Source organism: Cupressus sempervirens, chromosome 9 (assembly GCF_028749045.1).
Source record: "Cupressus sempervirens isolate cs-2001-9-10 chromosome 9, ASM2874904v1, whole genome shotgun sequence".
In the NCBI taxonomy this organism is placed as follows: Eukaryota; Viridiplantae; Streptophyta; class Pinopsida; order Cupressales; family Cupressaceae; genus Cupressus; species Cupressus sempervirens.
The window spans coordinates 147259807-147273868 of record NC_143126.1 but is presented as its reverse complement, the minus strand read 5'-3'; the positions used below and the strand labels follow the sequence as shown (position 1 = coordinate 147273868).

The 14062-nt window shown below is 32.7% G+C and overlaps 1 pseudogene; it reads left to right on the top strand.

Annotated features, from left to right (window-relative positions):
* The first annotated feature begins 818 nt into the window (after positions 1-818).
* LOC149537943 (putative disease resistance protein At5g47280) overlaps positions 819-14062 on the top strand; it is a 176057-nt pseudogene continuing 162813 nt past the window's right edge.

The window sequence follows — 14062 nt, the reverse complement described above, 5'->3', positions numbered from 1 at the left end:
CTAGTAGATTTCACAATAGATCTTCTTTAGGGAACCCAAAAGAGGACTTAAAAAGAAATTTTGATGATAAGTAAGTATGCATGTGGTAGTTCCTTAAGTTTTCTTTTTAGTTTCAATAAATATGATTATCTAGATATATTAATTAAAATGATAGTTCTCCATTAAACTCAACTCCAAAATTAGAATTCATGTATAATATACTAGTTTGAGTGAAAACCAATAGGTACAAAATCTATGCAAGTGTACATACTTGAAACAAGATAATAAGCTGGGAGAGCATATTTAACTCTCTCGAAAATGTATAGCAAGAGAAAATAATGACTCTCCAAGAATACAGACCAATATTTTAATCAAATGGAATATACCAAGGATCTTGGAAATGGGGTGTTAATAAAATAATGCATGTACTTATAGTAAGACTCAATAGCATTAATGTCTTAATCGTAAATTCCTAGTTACAAAAGACCCATAAAAATCCTCATCTAAATCCCATGACTATCATCTTAGAAAACACATTAAAAAAATAAATGTAAATAAGGCTAAGTCAAATCCAAAAGATACTGAACATAGACATTAAATTATAGGTTAAGGAGTACTTTAGTAGGATTTACCATAAAATAACAATATTTAAAAAACTTTATAAAAAAAAATAGTAGCAAGCAAACAAAATAGCATGCCACTTCAAACCAATCACCTACCGTTAGCATGTGGTTTACCTTTTGATAGGGAGCAAACACTAACATGTTGTCATCCCTCCTCCCTAGGCATCTCCACCTTGGGACAAGGAGGAGTATGCCTCCCTAGGGCCTATAGGCAACATGACTAAGGAGGCTAATGGTGATGGGACATTAGGCAAGCACTGGTTTTTGAGGAAAAAAGGTAAGTTGAGTAGGATTAAGGTTGTAGTAATAAGGTCTTGGGTGGGGATAAATATGTAGGTTAGGTAGGATTTAGGGAAGGTTAGAATGCCAATTTGGCACCGGCTACAGTGCAACTTATTTGCACCATCCGGCTGCCCCAACTCTGCCCAACTCTACTGCTGCCCCCAAAGCTGCTAGAATGTACCGCTTCAATTAATTGGAAATTTGCATTGCCAGATCTCTGTTAGGCATGACATGTTATGTCTACCTGGAAGGAATGCAAGCAAGGGGAATGCCGCCATATTCTCTCGCCTTATCCTTTACTTACCATCATAAATGTCAATGGCACCAATTTTCTTTCAGCCTATTCTATAAATCAAGAATTTCACTCAAAAAATGTTTAGCTCTACAGGAAGTATGAAAGCAAAACGGGACCTTCTTGAGAACAACATAGCTCAGAATGCGTTTGAAGCCATTGTTGAAGTGAAGAAAGATGTGGAGCCTGTGTGCCCTGGCATTGTGTCTTGTGTTGATATCATCACCATGGTAGCAAAGAGATGTTGTTAAACTAATAAGAATTTCCACATACATTTGGAATATCAATTCTGCTAATATTTTATTACAACCCTTTTAAATGTTAAATTTTTGAAATTTCCACCTTTGGAACCTAGTCTCAAATGTGATGCACGGATAACAAGTCACTAAAGACACTTATAAATATTTTCAAATTTGAAAATATTTTGTATAATTTTAATTTAAAAATAGTTGCAAATTATTAATCTTAGTTATGATTGTAAAATTAATGATTTCTGAGAAAGAAGTCTATATGAATATACTATCTATATATCACCCGTTGGTATTCAGAAGGAAACATTAAATTCTAAATGTAAAAATATGCGACTTGATTTTCATGAAACATCATCTCAGATTTTTGTTTCAACCTACTTTATAGGATTTAATGAGACCTCACTGACTCTTCCCTTTATACTTATTTATTTAATAACACCTATCCCTAAACATGTCAATCACAATTGACATAAAGAAAATTAATATATTGGATACCAATATTCTTCTTTTTTCTTATTTCCTTGGGACAGGATGATCATTATACTGTAAAGTATTGAGTATAACTTGTAAACTATTTTTTTATGTCAGATTTTGTCTAACACACAACAATATTCCAAAAAGAAAACAAGTAATTAGACTTCGAATGTTAAATTTATGAAGTGATTTTTTATAAAAATATTTTATTTAATCTACCATATAAAAAAACTTTCTAATTCATATTTACAAAGGATAGAATAATATGTTATAGAGAGCATCGTACGTTATCAAAGAATAGTATTATCATAGAAAAGGTTAATTTAGTTAGATGGATGAGTTAGAATGTAGAGTTTTAAAATAGCTATTTTTTAATTTCATAGTTTAAGAGGAGTTCTAATTCTGAGCAAGTTGTCAAGCATTGAGAGATATACAAAAAATTTAGTGTTTTGTTCGGCCTGCCTTAGTGCAAGAAACATTTAGAAGGTTGTGTTTTGGTTCCCTTTTTTCTTCCAAATGATTCAAACAAATTTACAATTGCAAAGAGTGTCTCAAACCATCCAATGTCTGCTTCAAGTTATTTGTTACATTACCCTATTTTTCATTGCCCATATCTTTATATTCCTCGGCTTGTTATATATGTTTGAAATGTAATATATTTGTTTCATTTTGTCTATTTGTTTGTTGGGTCATTGTTACATTAGTGACATATATTGCACAGGCTGTGACAGTTTCATTGCATTGGACTACCTACAAGTGAGCAAGACACTTCTCCAAATTTAACATAGACTTTTGAAATAATAAATGACATTTTGGCAGCTCGCAAATATCCCATCTCGTAGGTAAATTTATTACAATTAATTTAAGCTATTTAAATTAGTATTTTGATTTATTTCACGTTCTTTAATGAGAATACACAAGAGGAATTGTTAAAAAAAAGTTAGGATTTAAAAATTGATGTTACAATAGCTGTTACAATATTTGGTAGTAATGTTGGTAATAATGCTTAGATATTTTTAAATAGTAGATTTTTAATATTAATAGTTTTTTCCATTTTAGTTCATTTTCTATATTTTCTTAAAGTGCAAATTTTTAATATTAATAGTTTTTTCATTTTAGTGAAATTTTTATATTATTTTTAAATTGTTTTAATAAATATCATTGTGTATCAACCCTACATATTGTTGTTTGTGTGTATCATACCCGACATATTGCTATAACTCTTGTATTTCTTTTTATGTTTATTAAAGTTTGAATTCTATTATTTAATATTATAGTATTTTATTGGAGATAAATTTTTAAAATTATTTTTATAGAATGAGTTGGATGTTAGATTTGACATTTTGCAATCAATATTAAATTATAGTTAACAAATTCTTACACAAAAAATAAATAGATGGTTATATTTTTGTTCTCTTTAATATTATATTTTATAAATTAGATAAAACAATCAAAGTAATACTCAATTTGGTAAATATTGTTAAAACTAATAATAATATTTATATTTTGCAAATAAATATTAAAAAATAATATTATTAAAACATTAGTAATCATGTTTCAAATTATCTTTTAAAATTTAGTTTCTATATCAATGGAAAAATGTGTACCTATTCAAAATCAAAATAATCTAAAAAATAAACAAAATTATTGAATAGATAATTTGTAATTTTACATCTCACAGTGTTCAATGATTCCTCTACAATGGGTTATAAGTTAAATGATATCTATCTTTTAATTGAAATAGAAATTCTCACTATTTTCTTCATATTTGACTTGACAAAATTTAAAAACTACATAACATAAGCTATGTCATTATGTTACCAACATACATACAAAATCAAACTATTCTAAATTATAAGCAAAACTTGTCAAATACTTTTATTTGTTTTGATTTCTATTTTCTATTATGGAAGACTTTATATGTAGTATATAACTTAATTAAATTAACTTTTATTTATTTTAAATAATTCAAATGCGATCTAAAATGTTCATTGAAAAATATACATTTAATTTAATTTGAAAATTCTTTCTAATTATCTCCTTTTTTTTTCACTTTGATAAATTTATGCATGTTCGCAATATTAAAAAAAATTCTAAAATTGCATCATTTTTTACATCTCTTATACTATATTCTAGGACCACTACGCTTGAATTGACTAATGTTAGAAAAACTATCTAATTAAATTTTTTGATTAATGTTATCCACATATATAAAATCAAACTATTCCAAATAATATAGAGAAATCAATCAAATACACTTGTATTTATATCAATTTGTAATTATTTATTATAAGATCATTTCTTTATTATATAAGTTTTTTAAATCTATTTTATATGTGTTTAAATAATTAGAGCATAATAATAATAAATATGAAATGAAAAATATAAAAAAGTGCAATTAAATTTTTTATGTCAATTATCTAGGTTTTGACACATGATAATATATAATTTTTAAATATATTCTACTTTCATAAGATTTTACATCCATAAAGTAGGAAAAAAATTGTATTTGAGTACCAATGTTTGCATGAATTTTATTATTTTATTCTTGAATCTTAAACTACATTTACTTCATATTTCAAAAAATTTATGTTTTACCTTAAAAAAAGTTTAAAGTTTTGTGAAGAATATGATAATTAGTTATTTATTTTAGTATGTCCAAAAAATGTAGTAGCTTTTCTAGTAGAGTCATACTAGGAGCCACTACCACTTGAATAATTATAGAGTTGTTTTTTTGGTTTGTCATGTTAGATTGCAACTACCTTACTTGAAGCCAAATAGGGGCTTCAAGATTTTTTTAATTTTTGTCTCTCTTTTTAGTCCATACTTATAGTAAGAAAATTATTCTTTTATAGAAACTTTATTTAAGTAATATAAAAGGTCATTAAGAATATTTATATTTTTTAGGATGGGTAGAAAGAATAAGTAGGAATCACTTATTAAGTTAGGCGTGCAAGACATCCCAAATGATGGAGTCATTTCTCAAGTTATGAACTTGAATGGACACCTATTGGAGATGACAATAAACAACAAATAGACTGGTGTGTTGCTATCCCTCTTGAGAGACTCCCTCACTTTGTCAAAGGAGAAGGTTTATTGGAAAGTACTGAAACAACATTTCTACGTAAAAAAATGTAGAGACTAATTTGGTAGAACCTACTAAACATGCCATGAAGATGTATTCAAGGTTTGTCTAGATTTAGTAAATTGATTAAGCATGTCACTTATTTATTCATTTTGTTTATTATATTAATTAATAATTATTTAATGTGTATAAATAGTTATCATTGTGTTTTTAAGCTGCTAGATAAAAGAAATTCACCAAAAAGAAAGGAAAGAAAACACAATTTTATTCAAAAAAGGGGTTGTCAAACACACTTTCATGTTAGGGTTATGTATGGTAGACCAGATATTGCAATAATTACATATAATGAATTTAGCCATCAAGATGTTAATGGTGAATATTGTCATGGAAAGGATGACCCTTCTGGTGATCCAAGGAGTAGTTTTGCACCAAGGTTGTCAAGTGAATGCAAATCATACATTGAATCCTTGCTATTGATGGGTGTGGGGATTGACACAATATGTGAAAAACAATACTTAGATCCTAGTCTCAAAAAGTTGATGAATAGGAGGGACACATGTTTGTTAAGAAAGGATGTATTAAATGCATGGAAATGAGTACATTCCCTATGTTCTCAAAAACATGAAGATGATGCAAAAAGTGTATGCTTGTGGCATTTAGAGGAGAAAGATAACTTCTTCTATAAAACACCAAAAATAAGAGGTGCATATGCACTCTTATCACCATCTAGATATCCGATCACAAGGGCATCATTTATCGCAATCCCAACTTGATGTGGGGTTCAAGGTTAAACATGTCTATGAATTAAACCATGTGAACATACCCTAATCCCTCGAAAATGTGGGGCTATGTTCATATAGATCTTGACACTATACTCTAGAATTGCAAGGCTAGGCTGATGATGATGATTTCCTCTATTCCAAAAATCAAAATTCTCCTTGTCAACCGTCACCTAGTATGCACGTCATAACTAACACACTAAATAACTCTAGTTTACACTACCATTGGGAACTTATAGGATTACATCTTCTCTCCTCCAACATATTGATGTAGTTTCATCAAATTGAGACATCGGATCTTGATGCTGCTAGCGATGAACATTTAAACTACCTTCTCTAGGATTTTCTTTGGGTGGCATTAGGGATATAAATTGTAACTGGATGATCATAACCATTACTTCTAGTTCTTGTGTTGTGGTGATACAAATTCCTAGCCATCAGATAACCTAGTTGATTAGGTATAGAACCATAAGAGACAACCTAAGCTTGGAGAAAAAAAATTAAAAAACAAAAATAAAAAATTTGTTGTGTTCTTGTCCTAAACTTTGGGGGCATGACAGTAATATTCCAATTAATAGACCATATATTGTTGCATTTCTACATGAATTCCTTTATAATTATTTATTTGGTTTAACACATTCTGAAAAAAATTAGAATGAATATTATTATAAAAAGTTAAATTCAATTTCTTCCTATGGTGCATTATATTGAAAATATTTTTAAGACATATCATTTTCTATCAAATTATTGAACTATGCACTCCTATTACAAGTTAGACATTTACAAAATATATTATAATTTCTTATATGAATGTCATATGTATGTGTCTTAATTTTCTAGAGTGGTCATTGTGAGTATGCCATTGATATTCTGTGAAGTAGAAGTTACACCTCCAAACATTTCGTTAGAAGTTGAAGTATTTTTTAATATACATTGATATTATATTTCGCTGTTGAATTTGGTTGTGTAAAAAGGTTTATTTTTTTTAAAGTCTTCTACTTTTAGCTTGAATTGCATTGATGTTAAAATAGTTTTGCACCCAAAAAAAATGTTGATTTGGTTATATATTCCAAAAAGATTAAAATCATATTTTTAACATTTTTATTAATCATATAAATTTACGCAATTTATTAAAAAATACTTTTAACTATTCAAAATTATATTCATGTATCTAAGAATACTTTTGTTTGTTCAATTAACTCATTGTAAAATGCATCATCTAATTTGAGTGTACTTTTCTTAAACTATAGGCAGGGACTCCAGTGAAATGAAATAAATTTGAAAAGAACTACAAAACTACATATTTAATTTTTATGTCAAGGCGGGGGGTGCAAATTTCTAGCTATTTAACCAGTGCCAACTTTGTGGGTATGGTAGGCAAAGGGGCATGTGGGTATACATCCAGCCATGTTAAGATTTTGTGGTTGGATAGCTAGTGTCCTCTAAGGCTTAGCTCTCATAAATTAAAAGATACTATCCATGGTGCAACTTATATGCACCTCTTTTGAGTGTATTTCTTTTGTATATTAAAGACTTAAAGACTATTTAACACTAATCTGGGAGTTGCCTCGTAGCCACTACCAAATTAAAATGCCAACAATCTAAAATAATGATTTCGTACTGTGTTGTGCTAAGCCAGTAGGCATAAATCCATTCAACGTTGACTAAAAAAAGGAACTATTCCAAAAGTTTTCTCATGTGAAGGAAATTTTGTTTACTTCGTGTCTCATGTCATGTATTAGAAGAATAAATAAATAAATGGCACAAGTCATTTTAGCTATTTTTATTCTGTATTATTTTTATTGTGAATTAAGCAGGTGAAGCACTTTTTAACTTATTCCAATGAATATTTTTCTTTCTCAATTTGTATGCATCCATGAGGCCTTTACTCCATAGCCTCTCTGGATTTTCAGAGCTCTACTCTTTGTTTATGTTCTTTTGGTCCGAGATTCTTAGAACTTCCTATCCCCAAACTTTGAATGAGATTGTTTAAATGAATCAATATTTGATGATACCAATTTTCAACAATCTACATGTTGGTTCTTAATAGATTGTTTATGAATACTATTCTATACTTAGAGTAGGAAATTAAGCTAGTTGCACAGCCCAAAAGAGTGTGTGAATTCTATTGTGTGCTTAGACTAGCAAATTAGAATAGTTGCAGGGTAAAGAAGGCTGAAAAGGAATAGAAAATTAGCATTAGTTGCAGGGAATAGAAAACTAGGATTAGTTCAGAAGAGGGAGACGAGAAAAAATCAACTCCTAAATTGATATTTCCTTGCAACTGCCCCTGCTTTGCCTTGCTATTTATCATATCCGCTACTGTTGGTAGGAAAGCAGTTTGGCAATGGAGGAAATGGCCTTGGAGCTTGGCTTGAAAGGGATTGGGAAAGGCAGTGTATTCATTTACAAAGGTTTGCACGGTTCTGATTGTAAAAGTCTCGAAAAAATTGTGAATAATTTGTTGCCCATTGTCAAAGAGATATGTGAATCAAATTCGGAGTCATCACCAAATTTATCACTATGAAAGTTCCAAGAATTCTGCGACAATCTTATGGAGGTAAATAAGCTGGTAGCAGACCACAAATCAACTAGGGATCCCATCCTAAAAATCCAGATCAATGACCGTGTTAAAAAGCTGGAGAGTTCTATTAACCGATTCATTCAAAATGATCTTCAAATCGTCATGGGGCACGTACAGGAACAGCTCTCAAACTAATTGGGAATTGTGCGTGCCCTTCGGGAGGAGATGGTCAATGTGTAGGTTCATCTCTCCACCCAACTGGAAATTATGAATGAAGGAATGGAAACTATGTGTGAAAGGGTGGATGTTGTGCATAAAGCAGTGGTAACCTTGGGTGAAGCTGTGGAAACAGGGGTGCAAAGTATGGGTAAAGCGGTGGAAAATGGGGCCAAACTCTGGTGCAAACTGTAAAGCAAGGGTTGCAGCATTTCATGTCTATCTTTGAGGAATAACTAATTAAGAGATTAAGGTAGGATGGGAACCTCAGCAAATCCCCTGATTTCTATAGCCCCCTTCATAGGCCTAGAGAATTTCTAGGTTTTGATGAACACATAATAGAATTGAAATCAAAGATTGGAGAGTGATGGGAAGCATTGGCTACTGGCTGGGCTAGGGCTTATTCCTAGCCCATGATTGTTGTTTAGTCTTTACTGATATTCTTCCCTATTTTGTTTGGATTGCTGGCTGTTGGACAAAGTTTGCATGGGTTCTGGTTTTTGGAAATCTTCTACAGTCTATTTTGGATTGGGGTTTTTATTGTTTCCATGGCAGGGCCTAGGATTTCTTTTGTGTTGGTGAGAACAGATGGTTCTTCTCCAACTGTGCATGCAATGAGATCTGAATCATTTTATTTAAGGGAGAGCTCCAAGTTGAAAAAAGTTAATGGTTGTTTTCCGTGTAGCCATGATCGCCTTATTTTGGTTATTCCTCTAACGGCTGTAATGGAGGACATTGAATATTGGACAAGGCATGCTTTGATATACAAATTTCTTGAAATCCTTATTTCCCTATCCACTCTTGAGGCATGGAGCTGCCGCTCTTAGTAGTCGGAAGGTGATATGGAGATTATGTTGGTAGGGAATAGCTATTTTTTTGTTGTATTCTCTTGCATGTCTAATTGTGATCGTCTTTTTGAAGGAGGCCCTTATTTCTACAACCATGCGGGGTTATTTTTCAAACCATAGCATTTAGGATTTTAATTCTACTAAGGATCTCCCTTCAATAGTGCTAGTTTGGATTTGCTTGCCTCGCCTTCCCCTAGAATTTTGGTGGGAAGACATCTTTCGGCAAATTGTTGCTTTGTTGGGAAAGCCGACTATGATCACGGATCAATCCTTCAATAAAAAGGTTATTTCTTATGCTAGAATTTGTGTTGAAATTAATTTGAATAACCCATTACCAAATTCTTTGAAAATTTGTCTTGGAGCTTCTTGTTGGGTTTAGTAGTTAGATTATGAATCCCTCCCTTTTCGATGTCGGATTTTTCATGAGTATGGTCATTTATAGCATCAGTGGCCCTGTAACTTGACTTCCAAAGGAGTGGATGGTTCTATGACCAACAATGCTGGTGGTTTGGTAGATACTATATAGAAAGGACAATCTCAGATGGCTAATACTACCAAGGGGAAGAATCAACAAGATGCTACAGGAAAAGGTAAGGCTCAAATGTAGGATAAGGATGGATTTACCCTTACTCACTCATGAGCTAAGGGGCATGGTTAGAAGAGGCCTTTGAAAGAAAGAATATCTGATTCAATTTTTAATTGCTTTGAGGTGTTGGATAGTATGGCTCTAGAGGAGGGTATTCCTCCTCCTATCACTTCTGACCCAGTTTTCCTAGATGAGGGATTTGTACCTAATGACACTTGTGGGGCATCCCAAATTGTGGTATATCAAAACTGTGAGGCCCCTGTAGCTCCTGTGTTAGAGGCTTTGGTGACACCTGTGGTGTCAAAGGATAATGACGTTGTTTTGGTCGACTTGGTTAAGGATGTGCTACCATTAGGTAAGGGTAAGGGATCTCCTCTTCCCTTGGGGTTGATGCATAGGCCCTTTAAGCAGGTTTCTTTTACTCCCCCTCTAAAGAGTGAGTGTAAAACAGACCAAGAGAAGATTAAACCCATTCTACTCAATGATGATTATTCTCTCATGGAATGTTATGGGGTTGAATAGCATCCCTAGACAAAAAGCTATTTAGAATTTGGTGGTTGATCATTGTCTTGATGTTTTTTGTATCCAAGAGACTAAGCTCTCTATGGAGTCTATGGTCCAACATGCCTCTAGTATTTGGTCTCATGGCCAATGTCATTGTGTTGGGGCTATGGGCAGTGCTAGTGGTTTAGCTATCTTTTGGGATCCACAAAAAAATTCTCCCCTTGGTTGGGTGTCTTCTCGCTCAGCTCTCTCTGTGGTGGCTTCTACTTTAGACTCAGGAGAGGTAATCATGGTTACTAATGTGTATGTGCCTGTTGATCTTGTGGGAAAGGAGGAACTTTGGAGGCATATTCAATATGTTAGAAATTGTCACCCTTATCATCCTTGGGTGTTAGTAGGGGACTTCAATTCAGTTTTATGTCTGGAGGAGAAGCAAGGTGGTTTGGCTAGATTGGGGCCTTCTTCTGCTCTTCTTCGGCAACACATATCTCTTTTGCATCTCTCTAATGTTAAGCCTTCTAATGGTCTCTATACTTGGAATAATCAAAGGAATGGGGTTGATGCTATCTCAGAATGTCTGGATAGATTTCTTGTTTCTTGCTTCTGGGTTAGTGGCACCCTTACTCTCTCTTTGGAAATCCTTGATTGGAGGGGTTCTGATCATTGGCCAATCAATTTTTTTGCTATTGGGCCTTCTATTCCAAAGCATCCTCCTTTTAAGTTCTAGTTGATGTGGCTTTATGACTCCTCTCTTCGTGATTTTGTTTTATGTTGGTGGAAAGATGGCACTTCTGGGTGAACCCACAATAGTGGGTTACACTTTTTCAGATGAAGAAATTCCTCCAAAACCGCAAAGGACAATTTTTTTGCCTAAAAAATTTCGATAGAAAGTACCCATATAGTTTCTATCGAAACTAATTCGCACCCTAGTTTCAATCGAAACTAAGTAAATGGAAGAAAAGGGTCCTTAATAGTTTCGATAGAAACTAAATACTTTCGATCAAAACTATTTAGGACAAAAAATCAACCTAAATAGTTTTGATAGAAGCTATTTAGTTTTTATCGAAACTATGTAAAAACTTTCGATAGAAAGTTAGTTTCTATCGAAACTAGAAAACTAGATGTCTTTTGCAAATTCTATAATAGTTTCAATTGTTTTCATGGCTTCTAGGCTCAATTACTAGGTCCAGATGGAGCACTGAAATCATGTCATTTTTCATGATAGAAGTACTCTAAACAAGCTTTCTAATGACTATGAATTTGATACATTTTGAATTTGTTAGGTATATGTTTTTGCACATGTGAATTGAATAGAGGTTCGTTCTAAAAAATAAATCTCTATATTGAACGCTCATGGAAAAATAGTAACTAAGAGAAAAAAAAAATTGAAAAATAACTACGATCTTTGTATTCAAGTCCTCTATCAATCAAAAAAAGAAATTTTGAAATCAGGTAAATATATAATAAGTTACATGTGTTAAAAGCCATGTATCTCCAAATTCATGTTAGGTCAACTTTATACGCTAATAAAATATGAAATACTAAGGATAAAAACATCAGATCACCTCTATGGTTTTGGTATGGATGTTAATAAACTAAATTTGAAAGAATCACATTGATATCTATTGTAGAAAAAAAGTTATGTGTGTCAAAAACAATGTCACTTTTTAAAAACTAGGTTTTTGATAACATACCAGCTTTCATGGGAGAAAAAATAATTCAATCAAATCAAGTCAATTTTTTTTTTTAAAAATATATCTAGATTCTGCACAAAAAATCCTAAAAGACTCTAGTTTAGTTTATCTTCAAATTCCTAACTATTAAATGACAATTTGCATCTGAAAGTGAAAGTTTTTTTGAAAATTCATAGTTCATTGTCAGTTTTGGAAAAAAAGTGTATCCCACTATTGTGGGTTCACCCTTCTGCATATGGTATTGCTATGTTCTCATTTTGTAAAATGCTTCAATATGTTAAAAGGAAGCTTAGGATATGGAATAGACAATGTTTTGGGAACCTTCACTCTATGAAGAGGCTTTCTCAAGAAGATCTTGATGTCATCACAAGGGAGATTAGAGATCGAGGTTTCTCAGAGGATCTTGGCAGGGTTGAATCTCTTGCTTCTAGAGCTCTAGAAGAATGGGAACTTCGAGAGGAAATTTTTTGGAAGCAAAAGGTTAGAGTTGATTGGCTCCAAGAAGGTGATCGAAACACTGCCATTTTCCATAAAATAGTGCAAACTCGCTACAATCAAAGCAATATCTCTTCTTTGGTTAATTCTCAAGGTATCCATCCGACTTCCTTGCCAGCTTTATTCCAGGAGGCTACTTGGTACTTTTCTACCCTCTTCTCTGAGGACTCTCCTCCTGTTGTTAATGAAGAAAATATTATTTTCTCTTGTATTCCTTCCCTTATCACTCAGGATATGAATGATTATCTCATGTGTCCAATATCTTTGGAAGAGCTGGGGGGTGGTCTTTGGTATGCCCAAGGGGAAGGCTCCTAGTCCTGATGGCTTTCCAGTTGAGTTCTTTTAGGAATTTTGGGACATCATTAATCATGATTTGTTGGAGGTGGTTAAGGAATCCTATTCTAGCAAGCAGATCCTATGGGCTTTGAATTCTACTTTCTTGACTCTTATTCCTAAGAGAGATGGTGCTAATCAATTGGAGTTTTTTAGACCAATTGCCTTATGTAATGTGGTTTACAAAGTTATTTCTAAGTTGATTGCTGAGAAAATTAAAAAGTGGCTTCCCATTATTATCTCAAAAGAACAAGGTGGTTTTGTTGTTGGAAGACAAATTTTGGATGGGGTGGTTATTGCTATTGATGCTATTCACTCTATGGCTACTTCAAGGGAGAGAGCAATATTTGTTAAGATGGATATGGCTAAGGCCTACGATAGAGTTAAATGGAGTTTCCTAAGGAGTATTCTTCTTTCTTTTGGATTTAGCTCTAACTGGGTGAGTTGGACTATGAGTTGTGTTACTTCTGCCTCTTTTTCTGTTCTTCTTAATGGTCAACCTTCTCAGCTATTTGGTGCCTTTAGAGGCCTCTGCTAGGGTGACCCTCTCTCCCCATATCTATTCATCATCATGGTTGAGGGATTGGGTAGATTCATTAAGTATCAGGTGTCACAGAATTCTATTCAGGGGTGGCAATGGGGTAATGGTTTACCTTCTCTTTCCCATCTTCAGTTTGTTGATTATTCTACTCTTGCAAATATTGCTAGGATAAAGGAAGGTAGAGCCTTTCGACATACTTTGGACATTTATTTGGCAGCTTTAGGCCAAAAATTTAATGAACATAAATCTTCCATTTACTTTTTTAGCACTCCTAATTCCATTCAACACAGGATTGCTGGTATCCTACAGTTTTAGATTGGGTCACTTCCTTTGACTTATTTTGGCATTCCTATTGCTGTTTCAAGGCAGCCATGTCTCTTTTGGAAAAATTTGATTACCAAGCTTCAGGATAAGGTAAATCATTGGACTCATAGATGGCTTTCTACTATTACTCAGGTTACTCTTCTTCAATCTATTATCCAAGCTCTTCCTACTTATAGAAGCATGGTTCAGGCTGCTCATGTTTACTTTCTCAAGGAGTTTAATGCTCTTTCTC